This window comes from Uloborus diversus, chromosome 3, assembly GCF_026930045.1.
Source record: "Uloborus diversus isolate 005 chromosome 3, Udiv.v.3.1, whole genome shotgun sequence".
Classification (NCBI taxonomy): domain Eukaryota; kingdom Metazoa; phylum Arthropoda; class Arachnida; order Araneae; family Uloboridae; genus Uloborus; species Uloborus diversus.
Window position 1 is genome coordinate 42644495 of NC_072733.1, and position 19400 is coordinate 42663894.

At 31.7% G+C, this 19400-nt stretch overlaps 1 protein-coding gene across 1 annotated transcript in view; it reads left to right on the top strand.

Annotated features, from left to right (window-relative positions):
* The first annotated feature begins 202 nt into the window (after nucleotides 1–202).
* The window catches only part of LOC129218717 (uncharacterized), an 84172-nt gene continuing 64974 nt past the window's right edge, over nucleotides 203–19400 (top strand). Inside the window, exon 1 of the mRNA XM_054853040.1 lies at nucleotides 203–322. The gene's annotated coding sequence lies outside the window, so the exon portion shown is untranslated. The remainder of the gene's footprint in view (nucleotides 323–19400) is intronic.

The following is a 19400-nucleotide window of genomic DNA, read 5'->3' on the forward strand; positions in this document are numbered from 1 at the left end:
CTTTCTTCGTCTGAGCTGCGATTTGTAAACAGTGTCGTCACTTTAGATGTGTCCGCGGCTTAACTAAACTTCGGTGATCTAACCGATCTAACTATCAGAGAAAGAGCAAGTTGGTCCAACTGCTCAGTAGCGAAGTTGAGTTCGAAGGGAGTACTTCTCCGTTTCGTCTTGTAGGCAGCGGTCGAAATGTAGCGCGGTCAGCCGGCGACAAGTGCCAATCATCGGTTTGTTTCTAATCGTGGAAAAGAGTTGTGCCATGTATCTGTCACATTAGTTGACAATCGTGACTGACTTGTGTGTTCGCGTTGCAGGACGGGAAGGGGTAAATACTTTTTTTTTCTTCTTGTATGGCGGGATGTTTGTATTTAATAGTTTGAAATGCATAAATTTGGTTTTCAAACTTAGTTTTTCAAACATTTTATTTTCATTGAAATGTTTCTTAATCTCTCATTAAATTTCTACATTTATGATGGATAATTAATAATAAATAATAATTGGATAAATAATAATAAAATAGTTAATGATGTTTACATTTAACTGCTTGAAATGAAAAGATTTAATTCTAAAACTTAACTTTATCAAAGATATTGTACTCGTTTAATTTTTTCTTAATTTAGTTTGATTTAACATCTGCATCTAAGGTGCGATGTTGGTATTTAAGTGCTTGAAATGTACATATTTAATTTTCAGTAGAAAAATTTAGGTTAATGAATCATGGTAAAAAATAGAAAACACAAAATTTCCATTTCGTTATTGAAAATGACTGATGAACCGAATTTTGAAAAATGAGAATGTGTGTTTTTTTTTTTTTTTTTTTTTTTTTTTTTTACCCCAAAGTTCTATTTTAATCAATTGAAATTTTCACTATATTTTGCGTACTGTCTTAAATTTTTTAACACATTGAATTTTAAAGACGTGTCATTGAAATAGAAACCAATTTGCCCAGTTTTCTTTCTTTTTTTTTTTTTTTTTTTTTCTTGTTAAAAATGACTAATGAACTGAATTTTAAAAATGAATTTTTATTTTACATTATACTCGCAAGGCACTATTTTAAGCAGTTAAATTTCGCACTATATTTTACACACTGTTTTGATTTTGTTACTATTTTTTTTCCAGCATTCAATATTTAAACACGTTTGCAATTACTTATATTTTCCCGCATCAATTTACGTTCGATTGCTTGAAACATATCGATTTTACTTTCAAACTTTGTTATTAAAACATATTGCACATATTTAAAATATTTCTTTTCCTAATTTGATTTATGTTCCAAACTTAGTTTAAAAAAATAAAATCTCTAAAATTTGCCATTTTTGTTGAAACTGAGTAATAAACTCTATTTTGAAATTTGTGAATTAGTATATTATATCATAACCGCCAAGGTACTATTTTAATCAGTTAAGCACTATGTTACTCTATCATAAGATCTTTAAGCATTGAATTTGCAAAGATAAATACTTACATTGATTGGCAGGATGTTTCCTTTCAATAGCTTCAAATGTGCAGATTAAATTTTCAACTTTATTTATTCAAGCTCGTTATAAAATTTTTCTTTGTCTAATTTGATTTAATTTCCATATTTACTTTTATGAATTTAAATTTCCGAAATTTGCAATTTATTGTTGAAAATGACTAATGACTGAATTTCGAAAAATGTGAATTGGTATTTTATGTCATTATCGCAAGACAATATTTTAATCAGTTGAATTTTGCTCTATGAAAAAGATATTGTCTTGATTTTATCATTACTTTTTTAAAGCGTTGCAGTTTCAAAGACATTTGCAGTAATATTTAATTTTCCCCCCTTTGTTCGGAAAACGTTACAAACATGTTTAAATCATTTTTCAAGTTATTGCTTAGCGTGAGTTGATAAACGTCTTGAAAAATTCAAAAATGCTCATTTGATAAATTTATGTTTATGAATTATGGTTGTTAAAATGGAAAACAAAATTTCCAGTTCATTCTTGAAAATAACTAATATTTATATGTATTGTACTCCAAGACACTATATTAATCATTTGCGATTTCAACTATACTGATTTTATTGTAAGATTTTTTTAAGTATTGAATTTTGTTTAAAATGACTAATGAGCTAAATTTTTAAAATGTAGATTTTTCTTTTATATCATACTCGCATGACATTATTTTAAGTAGTTAAATTTTGAACTATAATATGAACTCTTTAGTGGCTGGAGTTAATGAAATTTCTAACTGAATCACTATAGATTTTCGATAAATTACTATGAAGTTACTTATGGTAACATTTTTTAAATAAAAGTTTAATTTTCATTAGTTTTGGATCAATCATTGTGGATTATCTTAAAAACACACACAAAAAAAAATCCACTCTAAGTTTTCTTTTTTGAAGATTTTGTTGCGTTCGATTAAATTTTAAATTACAGAATATTGCTTTAAATTTTATGAGTTGAAGATAGGGAGCTTCTAATTTCGACATTCTAAAACTTATCTCCATAAAACTTATATTTGTTTATTTAAATAGTTTTTCTTTGAACATACCCCTTTGAATGTTCAAGGATTTTTAAATCCTTTGAAAATTGTTTTTATTAACATCATTATTGGTTTTTGATTTTTGTTTAACTGTTAAAAAAGTTTTTTTTCTCTTCCTTACCGTTCAATAAGTACAATGTAGCGACAGGGCCGATCCTATGGTGTCGGCCGCCCGTGTGCAAAGACCTAATATGCCGCCCCTCAAGGGTAATTTGCATATTTTGACTAATCTTTAAAGTCCATATAAATCTTTCTTCAAATTTCTATACCAAGTTCTAATTTAAAAAAAAAAAGAAAAAAGAAAACAAAACAGAAGAATGATGAACTTATAAGAAGGAAGAAAAGTTTTATAATAAGAAACTCCTTAGGTACAATTTACATCTTTTAAGAAAGTAATAGATGCCAAAATTTACTAGTCGTAAAAATGCATTTTATAGCCTGTCTTCGGTGACATCAGAGGAAGGATGGAGGAGAGGGGCTTGCTCCGAGAAATTTATCGAAATTGGCGTATGAAAAATAGTTTTAGTTCACCTTTGTTTGTGTTCGGTTAAAAGGACAAAAGAGTCGGGTATATTCAAGGTGCATAGAGAAATTTTCAAAATTGACGTCAAATAACGCAATTTCTGGAATTTTTTCGAGACTTCAGGGGAAAGTAATATTGGAGCTCATTCCTAAAATTCTTTCAAAATTGAAATCAACTCGAAGCTATTTTTGGTGAGTGTAACTTAGGAAGGATCGCGCTCTCCCTGAAAATTTTATGAAACTAAAATTTTAAACACGCAATTTTGGGTTACCTTTGTTGACGTTGCTAGAGGGAGGGAGATTCAATCGTTTCCTATCGAAAGTTTTCGAAATTGGAGTTTAAAACGGAATTTAGGCTGTCTTTGCTTATGGTAGGGGATCTGGCGGCCTAAATCCATTATGGGCTATTTTTGGGAAGGAAGGGTTTTGGGGCTCCCAAGCGGATATTTCTAAAAGCGCCATTATGTATTATCTTTGGAGACATTAACGAAACTGGGAAGCTTCGGCGGATTTCTCGGATATTTTTCGATATTAATATCTAAAAAATACAACTATTAACTTTTGTCCACCTCACTTCGGCCATTGATGGGCCTAGCGCCGTAAAAAGTTACATAAGCCAGGCAGTTCTAATCCGGAATTTCTTAGAAATTAAAGTCCTAAAATCATATTTTAGGCATTGTTTGAGAACGATGAGACTAAGAGCGGGCGTGACTCGTGCATTTGCTTTCGGAAAGCAAACGTTGATAAAGTTGAACAAATGATGAAGACGATTTTTTTTGTACATTAGTTACACATTTGAAAAAGCCTTTCTTCACATCGTCGGAAGTCTCCGAGACGCTCGCCGTGTTATTTACACCACTAAAAAGCAAAAAATAAATTACTTTTAAGTAAAAAAAAAACCGCCTTCAAAAAATAGCCAGGAACTAAAAAGCAAAAAATAACTGATTACACTTACATTATATTTCCTACCCAAACATAGAAATGAAATTTTTTACAATTCCAGTAGAAAAATTAACTAAACTAAACACCGAATTATAAAATAAACACTGATTTAAATTACTATATGATGAATTAATCCTATATTATCCTATAAACTACTACCTAACGTAACTGAGTGGGTTTACTTTTAAAGACTAATTTCGCCTTTAGTTAAATTAGTGTTAAATTCGGGATTCGGTGGGTTATCAGTTACGTTATGTTGTTGTTTATAGGAGGCCCCGACTTCAAAAGGTTATTAAAAATTAAGAGATCGTATATATTTAGTTAGGTATTTAAAATAATTCATCGTATAGTAATTTGAATCAGTGTTTATTTCATAATTCGGTGTTTAGTTTAATTGATTTTTGTACTGGAATTGTAAAATAAATTTCATTTCTATGTTTGGGTAGGAAATAGAATGTAAGTGTAATCAGTTATTTTTTGCTTTTTAGTTCCTGGGTATTTTTTGAAGGCGGTTTTTTTTAAATTTAAAAGTAATTCAATACTTAAGTGAGAGGGGGTGGGATTAGAGACATCTCTAAAGACGCTGAGACTGTCTTTGGTAGTAATGTTAGGAATAGATTTCTGGGTCCGCCATCGCAAAAATTTCGAAAAAGAACTCCGAAAAATGTCATTAAGCAATTTTTGATGACATTAGGAAAAGCTGTCCACTGAAAACTTTTGGATTTTAGAGCCAACATTTTCAGGCTATGTTTGATTAAGTTAACGTGAAAGGGGTGAACCAGAGACTTAATTGGGTCCTTAAGATCGGTGGTTCAACCAGCGAAAGTTTTCGAAATTTAAGTCCTAGAAACACAATTTTAAGCCTTCTTTAGTCTCGTCAAGGAGGTCATGGCATCCTTTTGGATCTTCGTTTTGGAGTTACATTTAAATTTGCTTCCCGGTGCAAGAGCCCTGACCTCTACTTGTTCAGAAACCGGGTAGTTCATTCGGTATCTTAATTAGAAAAAATTACCGTAAAGGGGGAAAATTACAAAATTTTAGTTCGTCATTCAAATATGTTTGACTCCCAGGGGAGTCGCAATTTTCCACTTTCTCTCCACGCATCCATGATTATTGAACACATAATTTGTTGTTTGAAATGCTTGCGAGAGTATCTAATCAGTATCGCTTCTTTTTTTTTATATAAATAAAATATGTCTTCATTGTTAAGGTCTATAAAAGGGTGGGGGTAAACATCAGTGGCCGCCCTCGGTGCTCCTTTAGAAGGCACCCTTTCATGCTTCAGGAGGGGGACCATTTCCCTCATTTCTCCTCCCATGTATCCATGCCTAACGGTTCTGTCACAAATTTTGCAACCAAATGAAGCATGTGTGTAAAGAGTAGATATTAATGGACAATAAACCAACAAAATGTTCCCTAACATTCTATTTTTCTTAAACTATGCTATGCTGTCGGGAAATCGAACCTTACGTACTTTGATAATTGAACATTTAAAATTCAGCATATTTATTCGATTTATTATAAGTTATCTTGTGAGAAATTCTTGAAGAATTTTGCTTGATTATAAGAACTATATGATGCGGCCCGCGGCCGCCCCTTGCTTTGGCCGCCCTTGTGCGGTGCACACCCTGCACACCTGCTAGGATCGGCCCTGTGTAGCGACACATCGATTTATCGGCAATAATCGGTATTCGGCTATAATTGGCCAATTTTCACCGATTAATTGGCTGAAGAATTTTTAAAACAAGATTACTTTTAGTATGCCCAAAACTAGAAAGTATGCTGAATGAGTTCACAAACAATAAATAAATGTAATTTTCTGCAACAAAAGATTACATGTCATTATAAATTAATGATAATAATAACGAAAATATAGAATTAAAAAGGTTTAATCATTCTTTTATTTTTTAAATATTTATTCAGTGAATGCATATTCTTTTCAAAAAAGGGGTTAGGAGAAAGTTACATATTAATGTGTCTATCAGTTGCACCTCTGCCCCAAAACACGTCAGATTTTTTTTTTTTTTAGTTATTGTATTCACTTTTTATGCATACAATTACAACATACATTTTATAATTTTCTTTCAATATCTCTGCCTTTTATATTCAGCCAAAATTTTAGAATTATTAAATAAGTTTTTTTCTTTTTTTTCTTTTTTTTTTTTTTTTTTTTTTTTTTTTAATTTCATAAACATTTGAAGCAATGTTAATGGCAACTAATAGTAAAAAAGTCGATCCTGAACTAAAAGTGTTTATAGACAACTGTATAGCAACAAAATATTTGAATCTTCATTCCTACTTAATATCGAAATATAATTTTATAAAGAACAATGAGAACATTTGTTACCTTAAAAATCTTAATTTTCGCGAAAATTACGGCTCGCAAAAATCAGTGCTCTCACAATACTTATGGTGTTATCCAAATCGATAAGAAATCACACATTGGACCTCAGGTAGCAAGCACACTTCGTTTCATACATGTTTTTAAATGGCTGCAGCCAGGGGCGTGTACAGAAATTTTGGGGCCCGTCACAAATGACTTTTCCGGGCCCGCTCCATATTTCTTACCCCTATATTTCACCCCTAGTTTTAAAATATTGGGCCCCCTTCAGGCTCGGGCCTGGGCCAACAGGTGTCCCTTCTTCTTCTCCCCCCCCCCCGCCACCCCTATGCACGCCCCTGGCTGCAGCGTTGTGACTTTTATACGTTCATGAAACGTCTAAGCGTTGCATGTGCTACCTGGGACGTTGAACCAATTCTTTCGGAAAATCGAGAAGCATTGTTAGCCGCGCATCTGTTTATTTTTTATTTTTATTTATTTATATTTTTAATGCAATTACTGCCCGGGTTGTCATTAGAAAGGAGAGGGGCAGACCAAACCTTTCCCTATAGATCTCGGCCACTTCCAAGATAATATATAGGAAGGAGAACATCACAGGCGCCCGGTCACGGGAAATCACTACTACCTCCCATATAATTTCCTTATTCCGCGAATTTTGTCTGACGAATCGGCTAACTTGGAAGCAGGATTCCAATACTGCAATTGTTTCGTTTTTCCTTTCTTTCTTTCTTTTTTTTTTTTTTTCTCTTTTTTTTTTTTTTTTTTTTTTTTGTCACTTTTTAGAAATGCGGATACATATGCATGCTCGTAGTTTATCATTAGGTAAAGTTCGCAGTGTCAATTCGGTAAATTGACTTCTCCCCCTATTTCTTCCCCCTACCCTTTACCCCTACCCCTTTCCCTCCCTACCCTTGAACTTCTCCCCCTAGAAAAAGTTTTATGTAGGGCTGCCGTTGGAAAATGGAAAAATTTTCATTGCTGCAACGCTAAACCTTTATCATTTTGTTTACATTAAAAAAATATGTAGAAGGGTTATATATACTTTTGTTTTTAACTGCTTTATTTTAAAAGTCTCTAAATTATTATTATTTTAAAATTAGACTTTTCCCATGTAATTTAAATTTATAACATGATTCAATTGTTGGAAGGAAAAAAGTTATAGCAAAATATAAATTTCCCATCCATGTTTATTCATTTTTATTCCATTTAAAATATAAAGGCATAGTTACAAAAAATACTTTAAGATAGAGTTCAATAGTTTTTACTTTATCACCAACTGAAAGGTCTCCTCTGGCATGAAATAAGCTTAACTTTTACTACTTGCATCATTTAAAAAAATGTGATTGTTTACTATCAAATTTACATATTCATCAAATCAATAATTATTAATTATTAAAAATCATACAGCAGCATTTTAGAGAGAATTAATTATTTATATTTTTTAATGTACGATAAACACTTAAAATGTCAGCCAAGGATCCAGAATATTTATGACGCTATAGCCAAGTGACGGTGTAGACGATCATGATTTATGTTCATGAGTGAATTGAGGGGACTGAAATTTTATGCCGTTATAACACAGTTGTTACGGTACACAATGTCACTATAACCAAGTTCATACATCTCGTCAATGCTGCAAATTATATTAGCAGTTTTAAGAGCAATCATTTGAAAATCATTGAATTCGCAGCTGATTGGAATCCGTTCCTCGGCTTAAGGGGATCCGGGACACAAATATCGTCAAACTTTGCAATTTTTTCCTGTCATTTGAAAACTTCTACGTTTTTTTCTGCTTAAAAGGACGTTTGAATCTTGTTTCTATCTTAATTAGAACGAGAGATATAATTATTTTTGTTGCATGCATTTAACTAATAATTGTATTTAACTTAAAAACTCGAAACTCGTTTTCCTCCGTGATGCAATTTCTTCCGTTTTTTTGCATTCAAACTCTTATAAGTCAAGATCTGAAAAGGATAAAATAATGAAATTTGGAGCATATCTTTTTCAAACAGTTCACTTAAATTTTTATTCGGAAAAATTGAAGGAAGCGTTTACTGCAAAAAAGTATGATTTTTTAAAAGTATCTTCACATTTTTCTTCAAATATTTTCCATTTATTATTGAATTAATCTTTTCTAAATCGCAGAATAAAAGTTAAAACTTAGATATTTGCATAATTTTTTGAAAAAAATTTGAAAATTGACCAAGAATATTTGAGTTATATCGATTTATAAAGTAACTCCATTAAAAAAAACAAATTAAATTTAAATATATGTATTTTTTAAATACTTATGTTATGATTTTGCTTATAAATAGATGGTGAATCAGTGCAAAAAATTTCAAAACTCTCAACTGCTTAATATTTTTTTTTCAAAATGTGTCTCCGACCCCCTTAATTTGTAAAGCTTCGAAAATTCCATTTGAACTGCTGAATTTTAACTTAGGAATCAGAACCAGACGTTGTGTCTATCCTTGAGGCAGACATTATAAATTGTGTGGAGAGCTAACTTATTTCTCGACAACGAGAGGGAAAAAATCAGAAACGGACATGGCGGTGAATAACTTAGAAATGATTATTCGTAATTAGACAGTCCATTTTCGAGATAAAGCTGTGACATAAGCTTGTTTATTTCTTGTAAAACCTTTGTGATTTATAGAACTGTTCCAGTGTTTGATTGCTTTCGTTGTTTCGAGGATTTTAATTCATCGAACACCAGTTGTATTTTAATGGAGAGTTCTCTTTTTCTTTCTTTTTCCTGTTCTTTTTTTTTTACCCCTTTTCTTTTTTTCTTTCATTTTTCTTTTTCGTCGTTCTTTCTCCCTCGCACGCAATTTTCGCGAAATTCTCGCAAAAATATTTTTCTTATTTTAAGAACCTTTGTCAAGAATCGTTTTAAAATCAACTTCAAAACCATTTGCCTTGATTCGCTTTATAATGATGAATCTTTAAAAATCGATGTGTTTACTTCATCTGGTAAAATTCTTTCAAGTGAGGGATGTCTGTTTTACAGAATCGTATCTTCCGACATTTGAGCTAAAAAAAAATACTTTGTAACAAAAGACATTTTTATAAACTATAAGCTTTTTATTTTAGTACTTGCCAAAATTGAATTTGGATAGAAATAAAAATTTCAACTTGAAAAATTTTGTTTTCATAGCTAATTAATTCACATCGAATCAGTTTTTAATATTAGAATAGCTCTAGGGTCAAAGTTTTATATTCATTAAAATGAAATCAGAAACATTTCTTTTATAAAGACTCGGAAAATCTTCATAAAACGGAGTGCGTGCACTTGAAGATGACTTGTGAAATAGCTCCACTGAGTCAGTCTTTTCAAATATGGAAATCGCATCTGTTTCAATTACTCAGCGTTAAATATACATAAGTTATAGCAGTTATATTTCATTGCATTGCTGCGGAGTCCGACTGATTTCGGTGTACAGGAGTCTTGAAAATTCCAGGAGTAGGAGTCCATAGTCAGTTCCGAGTCCGCAGTCCTGGTTCATTGCATCCAATCTAACATTATATTTTATTTTTAATATGCACTTTTTTCTGTAGTTTATGATGAAATACATGAGAGTGGTGTTCGCGCCGTGTTTAAAAGCCCACTAATCTATAACTTTGTAGGAAAATATTTGGTAAAAGTTCTTTGATTTTTAAAATATGAATCAAATTTAATTAATCAAGGTAAAAAGAACTTTTTTTCTGAAGAGTCAAAAATTTCATTCTGTTTTTTATCCAAATTCTATGACATGTTGATACAACTGTGGATCTTTAAAATATAATCCAAAAATTGGGAAAAAAAATTTTATTAGTAGCTACTAATGCATTTCAATATATTTTATTTGAAAAAAAGGTGATTTCACTGCCTTACCACACAGGTCGGCATATTAAACTCATGAGACCTATATATCTGTTCCCTGTATATTTGATGGCTGCGCTTTCTCAGAAAGTACATAGTTTGTCCTGCAATTACTTTGAGGCAATGACACTTGCCAAAAGACAGGGCATTTTTTTCAAGACCGTAGACAGCCCCATCGTGTTAATTGATTTTCAGCTCCAGCCTGATGTCTTAGGAATAATTGCTAGATATTTTACTTAAATCAGTAGGTGCTATGGCTTTTGCAATTTTAGGCCGGAGGTGATTTTATGACAGACAACTGATAGACCGAGATCCACCTACTGGAAGGTCAACGATTTGTACACTCGGAGATAAACCCATTTAAAATATTACAGAAATCTTCAAGCTGAAAGAAATATCATTAAGTCAGCAATATTTTTACGTAGAAATCAAGATTAAAATACTTTAAAATTTTCGATGTAGTGCTCCAAATTTATTTTGTTTTAACGTAGTTTTCAGAATCTGTTTCACCTAATTTACCCAAAATTACTTTTTACAAATCCATAAGTTTCACCATTTCAAAAACGATACGTTTTTCTTTTTTTTTAAATTAATTCTACTTTTTCTACATCAAGTTTATTCTTTGGTAAACAAATGTCTTTTTATTAATTATGGTGTTCATTCATTTGGTTCTATAACTTGTGACCCCTTTTCAAATCAATTTGTGTATTTTCATTATTTTCAATTCAAGTTTATTCGTTAAAAAGTTTGACCTACTTTGAATATTTTTGCTTTTTTAAAATAAAGCTCTTTCGGTTGAAGTTAATAAGAAATTGATCTGTTGCTTCTATAATAGTCACATTTAAGCTCATAACTGATAGCAAAATAATTCTCTGAAAATTGAGTGAAAACCACATGAACTTTCTTCAAACATTAATAAATTCAGAAATGAATAAATAAATATAAAACATGCACAAAAATTAATGAAATATACCACACAAATATATTATAAACGCCTTTATTTTTGTACTCGACAATTGTTCTACGAATGTGGTATAGCAGCAACTTACGACATATTACACAAAATGTCTACGACTGCAATATTAGTATAAGAAAACGATGCAGTTATAAAGCAGAGTAGATCCTCGTATATAATGCGCTTCACTAGAAATTTAAAAAAGAAGGATACTTTTTAGAAAAAGCAATCAATAAAATCGCCAGTGTTAACACTGAAAAATATTCATGTTTTATTCATTTAATTTTGTATTCATTAATTTTTTGAGTCCATTCATTTAATTTATTCAATTACGTAAAAGTGATTTCAACACTAGTGGAACATTAATAACTCCTACTCCGTCCACAGTCATCAGAGAAACTCCCGAGCAAAATTTAGGGCGAATTGAAGCGGTAGCATTTAAAGGTGATTATCAGCGACATACAAATTGTAGTGAAATTCTTAATGCAAAACTTATAATACTATTTTGAAGCTTACCTAATTTTTAAAAGTGTGAATGGAATTTTTATTAAATGATTGCAGTTACTGCGGTGCACTAAATTTTGTAAAAAAAAAAGTCTCTTTATTGAAACGATGAAAAATAGTAATAATTACTGCCGAAGGTGTCCTTTAAAATGTCCAAAAAGTCACATACCTTTCAAATGGTTTAAAAAAAAAACCATATGGATATATTTTTTAACTTGAAATGGAAGCATGATTATTTAAAACCAAATCAAACAAATCTCATTAAACTATTCGCATTAAGGGCGAAGTTATGTGAAAATTAGTAAGCGCGCTCTTAGTACTAAGTGGCAGCATAACTTTAACTTTAGCTCGAACTTTTCTGAAAATTATGGTTTTTCTACTTGCGCATGAGTTCTTCTTAACGATTCCCAAAAATTGCATAAAAACTTTACAGCTCTTAGATAACAGGGGCTTAATGTGAATATGATGCAATATTATGTGATTTATTTAGGAAACTTTCGGATAAAAATTTTCAGGTACTGAAAAAAAATCATTTTTTATCATCGTCCTTTTTTTTTAATCAACAAATTGTACAGTAGTTTCTTCTCCAATTCACTAAGTTTTTTTTTTGAGGGGGGGGGGGTCGTGTTTCATGTACAGAAAGTACTTTATGACATCCTCATAAGTGGTAATTAATCTGACATTTCTTAAGAAGAACCAGAAATGATTTAATTTATTTATGGCTAAGTTTTAGCGTATGAATATATATAAGCACGGGTGAAAACGAAAAATAAATTTTGTTTTTATTGAAGCAGTAAACTAAACTATAATTTATTAGCGCGGAAGAAACACAATCTCATTCACTACCGAATGTTTCTAAAATTTCCCCTCTGAAGAATGCGATGAATGAATTAGTCCTCAGTCAGGTGAAAACTTACGTTCAAGTTTCTGCTTTCTACAAACAAATTATAGTACTGCGCTGGACAGGAAATGGCTTTATAAAAAAATTTTTCGTTTTTAACTAGTTTCCTTTTTTCATCCCTCTTTTTTCAGTGTTATTGTACAAACATGCATATTTGGCTCCCGCTGAAAATAAAACATTTTCTTTGAACAGTGGACCTAATTTCAAGTTTCAGTGATTTATTTTTCGCGTGGGAAATCAAATACACCATTCTTCAAGCATCTCTAAAACTCTTTTTTTAGGCACTGCAGCTGACCTGCCCATGGCAATTATACATGGTCACGACGCAGATGTTTGAAAAGTTTATAAAAAAATAATAAATGCTGAGAATAAACAAACGTGGTTGTTAAGTGACGCCTGAGTCTCGTGTAAAGGAACTCAGGCGTGTCATTCGGATACTACATCAAGGTGTTGAGGAGAGTTGGCACACTGGAAGAAATTGTCACTGACCTCTCTAATTTTGAGGGTGATATTTATAAAGATCAAGATTAGGAAACGATTCTGGACGCCAGTGTCGAGTGGATGCAAATTTATCAGCCGCCACTCTTTTTTTTTCTACTTGCCACTTTTTTTCTTTTTGGAGACCAAAAGAAGTACCTGAGCAACAATTCTGTACCTAAGTCCAAAATCGGTGATTTTTAGGTTATTACCGCATTATATGCAGAATATTATTCCACATTAAACCTAACAACAGGATTCTATTTCAAAAAAAAAACCTTCAAAATTATTTCTATTGTTATGAGAGAGCGAGTTCCAACCTTTGTATGCACTAGACAAACGTTTTCACACTCCCCTGCAAAATAGTGATGATGTGACTTACGTTAGACTGGCTTTGAGGTACAGAAACTAGCTTTTTAATTGCTACTAAAATTTTAAAAAAAGTTTATACTAAAATAAAAAGTCAATGAAAGCATTAACCTTTCAATGTCTGGTGTGGTATAAAGAAATTTTACGGAATTTAGCAATCATGAAATTTTAATTAGCAATTATGTAAATGAGTACTTTAAAAAATAATACCTTAGAAGTGAAGAGTTACAAATATAAATAAATAAGTACATAATAAGTAAGTAAATAAAAGAAAAAAAGATAAAATGAAGGTAGGGGGCAGAGCAAAGCACATAATATAATTTAAAGTTTTAACTTTATTTTAGCTTTCAAAAAAAAAAAAAAAAACTCAGAGAAAGACAGAAAAGACAGAGAAAGAGAGTTGTTAGTCCCATTGCCTTTTGCAGTCTACTTATGTATACATTATTCAGTAAACATATTAGCTACCAGTTTGTTTGGCACTCTAGGCTTTCTTAAGAGGTTTTCCACCTCCAGCTCATTCACTTCCTATGCCGGGCTGATGAGTGCTAAAAAGCACGAAACTACAGTCCTCAGCTGGAATTGACAGAGCTGGTGGTGTATTTCCTGTATGTATACATTAGTTGATAATTTATTTCTTCTTTTTTTTTTTCGCTCAAAACGGAAGATTTACCAATTTTAGACATCTGCACGTGTATATTTGAAAAATAAACAAAAATCCTTTTTCTTAGAGTAGTATAAGACAGACAAAACAGAAATAAACATTTAAAAGCGAAGAATTGGTGTTATTTTTCAAGTTAATTTGAATGAAATTTGCTTGCATATATTTGGCCTTGATTTTACTAAGAATGAAATCCTAGGCAGAATTTCACACAATTTACTTTTAAAACCAACATTGCTAAAAGAATTGCGATTTGCAACTGTGCTTTTTCCCTAGTTCACAAATTAGTCATAAGGGGAAAATACCCTTTCTATGAGTGCAATAGGCCCGAGTAAACATAAAATAAATCAAATATTTATGCATAATTTAATTTATTGACACGATAATGATTAAGCAAACTTCATCCTATGACTTTTGGTTGAAGCATTCAGTGTTGTGTTTTGCCGTTTCAGAAAACAGGACATTTCAGTTTGTGCGCAGACAACGGGACAAACCCTCTAAACGAAACGTGTAGTCACTTTAACTATATATTGTTCTTCTTTACTTCCTAGATAGTGGGGTGGACTAGCAATAGTTTCACTTTTTGTGACTCGAATGTCATAAACACCCTCAACAGCATCAGTTTCTTCGATGTTGTTGTTGGTCTCATAATTGTTTATTTCTCCTTCATGCCTTCATATTCAAACTACCGGATTTTTGAATACTAAATTTACGCTATTCCATTCTTATGTTTCTCTTTGGTTTCCACTTTTGCAGGGTAACCCAAAAGAGAAAGAAATGTTGATTTCAAACGCAATTCGGTACCAGAATCCCAACAAGGAATTTCCCGTTCTCTACCGTTAATGCTAACTAACTCTGTCGACATTTGGAGCGACTTGTCTTTACACTCCGTCCTAAACCAATAGAAAAGCTCTTCACTGAGCCGACTAATAGGAATTAAGATGTTTTCTATCTTTTTGGTTACTCGAATTTGACTGTTCAATTGTTTTTTGGAAATCACTTTGACCCTACAATTTCAAGGAATTATAATTTTATTTTCAATTTATCAGCATTATTAATACAAAGATCGTTGTCTACTAGTATTTTAAATTATTTATATTTTGTATTTATCCATTTTGTCAATATTTTTGATGTTCCCTTTTAACTTTTTAGTATAATATGAGGCAGAACAGTTTTTAGTCTAACCCAACGTGCACTGGAAAGGGGCAAAATATTCCAAAGTCTGGAAAACATTTTGAAATTAGTATCTTGAAAAAGAATAAAATAAAACAATGGTTTGCACCGAACGGAAGAAACATAGTTAAAAAAAATTTGTCAAGACAAGAAAAGAAATTAGCGAAACAATAATTATTTCGCTCGCTTCAAGTTTAGATTTTTTTGATCTGTAAACTAATATTTACCATCCACCGCTAAATACCGCGGAAAGCTGTACAATAAACACAGGGTAAAATTAACTGCAATGCGAAAATATCAAACTCAGAGCATACAATCGATTTGAATATTCAAACTTTCAGTTAAGTCAGTGGACAGAACCTAATTAGCTTTTTGCATAGGATCTCCCCCCTCCTCCCTTTTTTTCTTTTGCATTAATAGTAGCCATTTTAGCTAGGATGCATAATTTTTATAAAATTAATGTATGTTGCATAAAAAATCCTATATATGCATATATCAGAGCAAAATTAAATTATAATTAGTGTTTTCACAGTCAATTTTTTTAAATTTACTAGAAAATAGCAACAATAACAATTAATGTGAATTCAACTATCAACTTCAGGGAACGTACAACATATAAATGTAAATATAAATTTTCAATTAAACGGGACAAATGAAAGGTAATTTCCAAAATTAGTGGTTGTAAGTTGTAATTTGTGACGAAGGGATTCTATTTGGAAAGTTCTTCTAAAGTTTTCTTTAAGCGAATTTCTTTTCAATATAGTAGCTTTTGAAAGGAAATTCTGCAAGGAAACAGAAACGTCAAAGAAAATAAAAGAAAACTGAGGAATTTCAGAAACAGTGGAAACTACTATGAAAGAGAATGATAACTGTTTGCATAGTAAAATATTAAAAAAATCTGAATGGCATGCAAGATAACAAGAAACAATCAACTGGAAAAGGGAAGAAAAAAGAAATTAAACGTGGGAATAACAGGAAGTTTAGAAAGAAAAATAAATAATATATAACACTCTTTAAGAGAGAGAAGGAGGGGCGGATTTTTAGAAGAGGGGGAAAAGGGAGAACAAAACAAATGGAGAGGACTATTACATTACTTTTCTCTTCATTACTCTTCTTATCGGTTGATGAAACATAAAATACCATAAAAGAAGAAGCATTACAGATTTCAATTCAACCAACCAAAAGAAGTGTGGCTAATTTTGCTGTTTGACTCTTGCTTGTTCTTGTTGATATTTTCAGGCAATTTAGCAAACTAATGGGAATGTACATAGAATGTTTAGTTGCTCAGATTGCGTTTGCGTGATGTTTTGGAAGCGTAAGTTACAACAAAAGCAACTAAAAATGCTAAAATCAAGAAAAATAGGAGGTGGAAGGACACTGATCCGAGGAGTCATTTTAATCAAAGTGAAAATGCAAATGACAAGTTAAAGGATAATAGTAAATCACGTAAACATGAAGTTAATGCTAAAGCTGACAGAACGAATAAACATGTTTCACGAGCTTGGTCTATGAATAAAGAAAAGAAAGGAAATTATTCATGAAAGTGTTCAATGGTGCTACATAAACAGTAGATTAATGGTAGAAAATATTGATGAGGATTTGAATCTCCTCTTACACCGTACTGTCTACTACAAGTGGCAAAAGGGAGGCAGAAGCGAACAGTAACATGGAAATAAAAACATTAGTCAAAAAGCTCCAGCCCTCAGTGCTTAGTGCATACATCATCAACTTTTCAAAAGAGATTTTTTTTTTTTTTTTTGGTATCCTTAAACCAAAACAACAAACACCAAAGTTTTACTACCTTCAAAATAACTTTAATTGTTAAGTTGAAACTCAGCCTCCCGGTCTTACTAGCTATGTTTTTCTTGTTTGAAATGAAAGAAAAATTAAACTAATAATGCTTTTATATTTATCAGTCTTGAATTCCAAAATTTGGAGCCCTGTTAAATATGTTTCTAGCATATTTATGACTCTTAAATTTTACCATTTTTAAACAATTGATACAGTAGCACTCCAAATATCCGAATCAATTTGGACCACATCCCCTTCGGATAGTCCAAACCCGGATAATTAGATTTTTCCGAAAAATTTATGAAGAATAAATTAATAAATTTCACTATGAGACGGTGATTCATCATCCCATTAATGTTCGCGCTGCGCCTACACTAGCTTCGCGGAGAGAAGAACAATAACACCAGTAGACAGAATCATTGTTTTGAGAATTGCAGTACGTTTCAGTCTATTCAATTTTTCCGGAGTTTGGATAATCGGAGTTTGGATAATTGGATTTCTACTATACCATTAGGGTGGTTCAAAAAAACTTTTTTTCATCTAGAGTCCAGGTCACCCCCTATTTGTTTTAGACTTACTAACAGTATTATGCTGTATAAGTTTTAGCTTTTTACTCACATTTTAAGAGGGTGCTCAATGACCCCTCGATTTAACATTAACCGTAGCATAGAAAATGTCACAAATTTAGAAACATTTAATTCCCTCAGCTGTTTTTTTAGAAATAATTATTTTCTTGCAATGTATATGCACATTACTCGTGTATATTAAAATATGTCGCATTGTTTTTTCAGTTCAATGTATTTTTTTAACTCCCCTCCCCATACTTATGAAATTTGGGGGAGGGGTTGAGAAACTTTTTTCAGTTGAAATAAGAAGCTAAAATTCTTCCAATATATTGCTATCCACAAGTCTAAAAATATTGAGGGGTGTCCTGTTATCTAGGAGAAACTTTTTTTTTACATGTATTTTTGAACCACCCTACTGTACATATAAGCAGAGTCCGACCAATCCTGAGCACCAGGTCGCCCTGGTGACTAAAAAAACTTTGGTGACTAGTTCTTTGAAAACAGGAATCTTTCAGAATCCACGTTATTCTGAACTTTCCTGTAAACTATATGAGACAATTTGTCTGGCGCCTAACATTTTTTCCTATCTCCTAAGATTTACAATTTTTGTCAGTCCCTAAATATTTGATCTAAAAGAATAATCGTGTGAGAGAAAAAACGTACAAGTAATAAATATTAATGTTGTTTACAAAAATAACATAAGTATTCCTTAAATCAATTTTTCCTCACGTTCTCAAGACGAAAACAACGTCTTAGCAACCATAGTGGAACTTTTTCAAAAGCAGCTCATTGTCTGTCTCCAATGTTTTATTTAATGTATATTTGAAGAAAAATAATTTTGACGGAATTTATACAAACAGGGCTAATCTTTTCTATGTTTTCATTTTTTATGCAGTGTGTTTTAATGTGCTTGAAAACAGCTTTTGAAGCAGCTGTATATCTGCAAAAATCAATTGATGGTTGAGTATGAGTTGAGAGGAAAATAAAAAGAAAATGATTAAATTCTCGTTACAGAACTAGTGTTATGTGTCTTGATTGTTCTTCTATTAACCATTACAGTCTTCCCTCGCTACTTCGCGCTTCGACTTTCGCGGCTTCACTACATCACGGTTTTTTCTAAATTTTTATTTTTTCAAATATAGTAATTAACCTTTTTTATGCGCTCGTGTAAACTTTTTACTTCAAAAGAATATCAAAGTATGTCTTTTAAGTAAGGTGAGATCTTTTGAGGGGCTGTAGTTGTACCAGTTGAGGGAGTTGGGATATAAAATCTCCGAAGAAAGTGAATTGAATCGCTATCTCATTTTAATCGTTAAGCACTAACTGAAAAGTATACATTACTGTATTATTACTAGGAGATAAATACATCTGTAGAGTGTAGATGGTGTTCAACAATGTACTAGTTTTTAAAGTTGTATACGTAATTCCTTTGATGAGGATGAATGTTGAGGAAAACCGGGGGCACATACGGTCACTAACTGGCAATTTATTCATCATCAAACAAGTTGAGCTCTTTTCATAGATTAGTAGTAGTGTGTAAGAACTACAAGTGTGTGTGCAATTTATTTCTCAATAATTAAATACGTGATATCTTTTAGTTTAGTATATTATTTTGTGTAATATATTGAATACTATAAATTTAATGGTGCTTAAGGGTGCTGTTATGTCTAGGGTGCTCTATCTTGAAAACCTATTTAAGTTTTATGTGCTTTAATGAGGAAAATATAGAATCCTACTTCGCGGAAATTCAGTTATCGCGGCAAAGTCTGGAACGAATTAACCGCGATAAACGAGGGTTGACTGTAATACTGATAGGAAGTTGCCGTTTTGC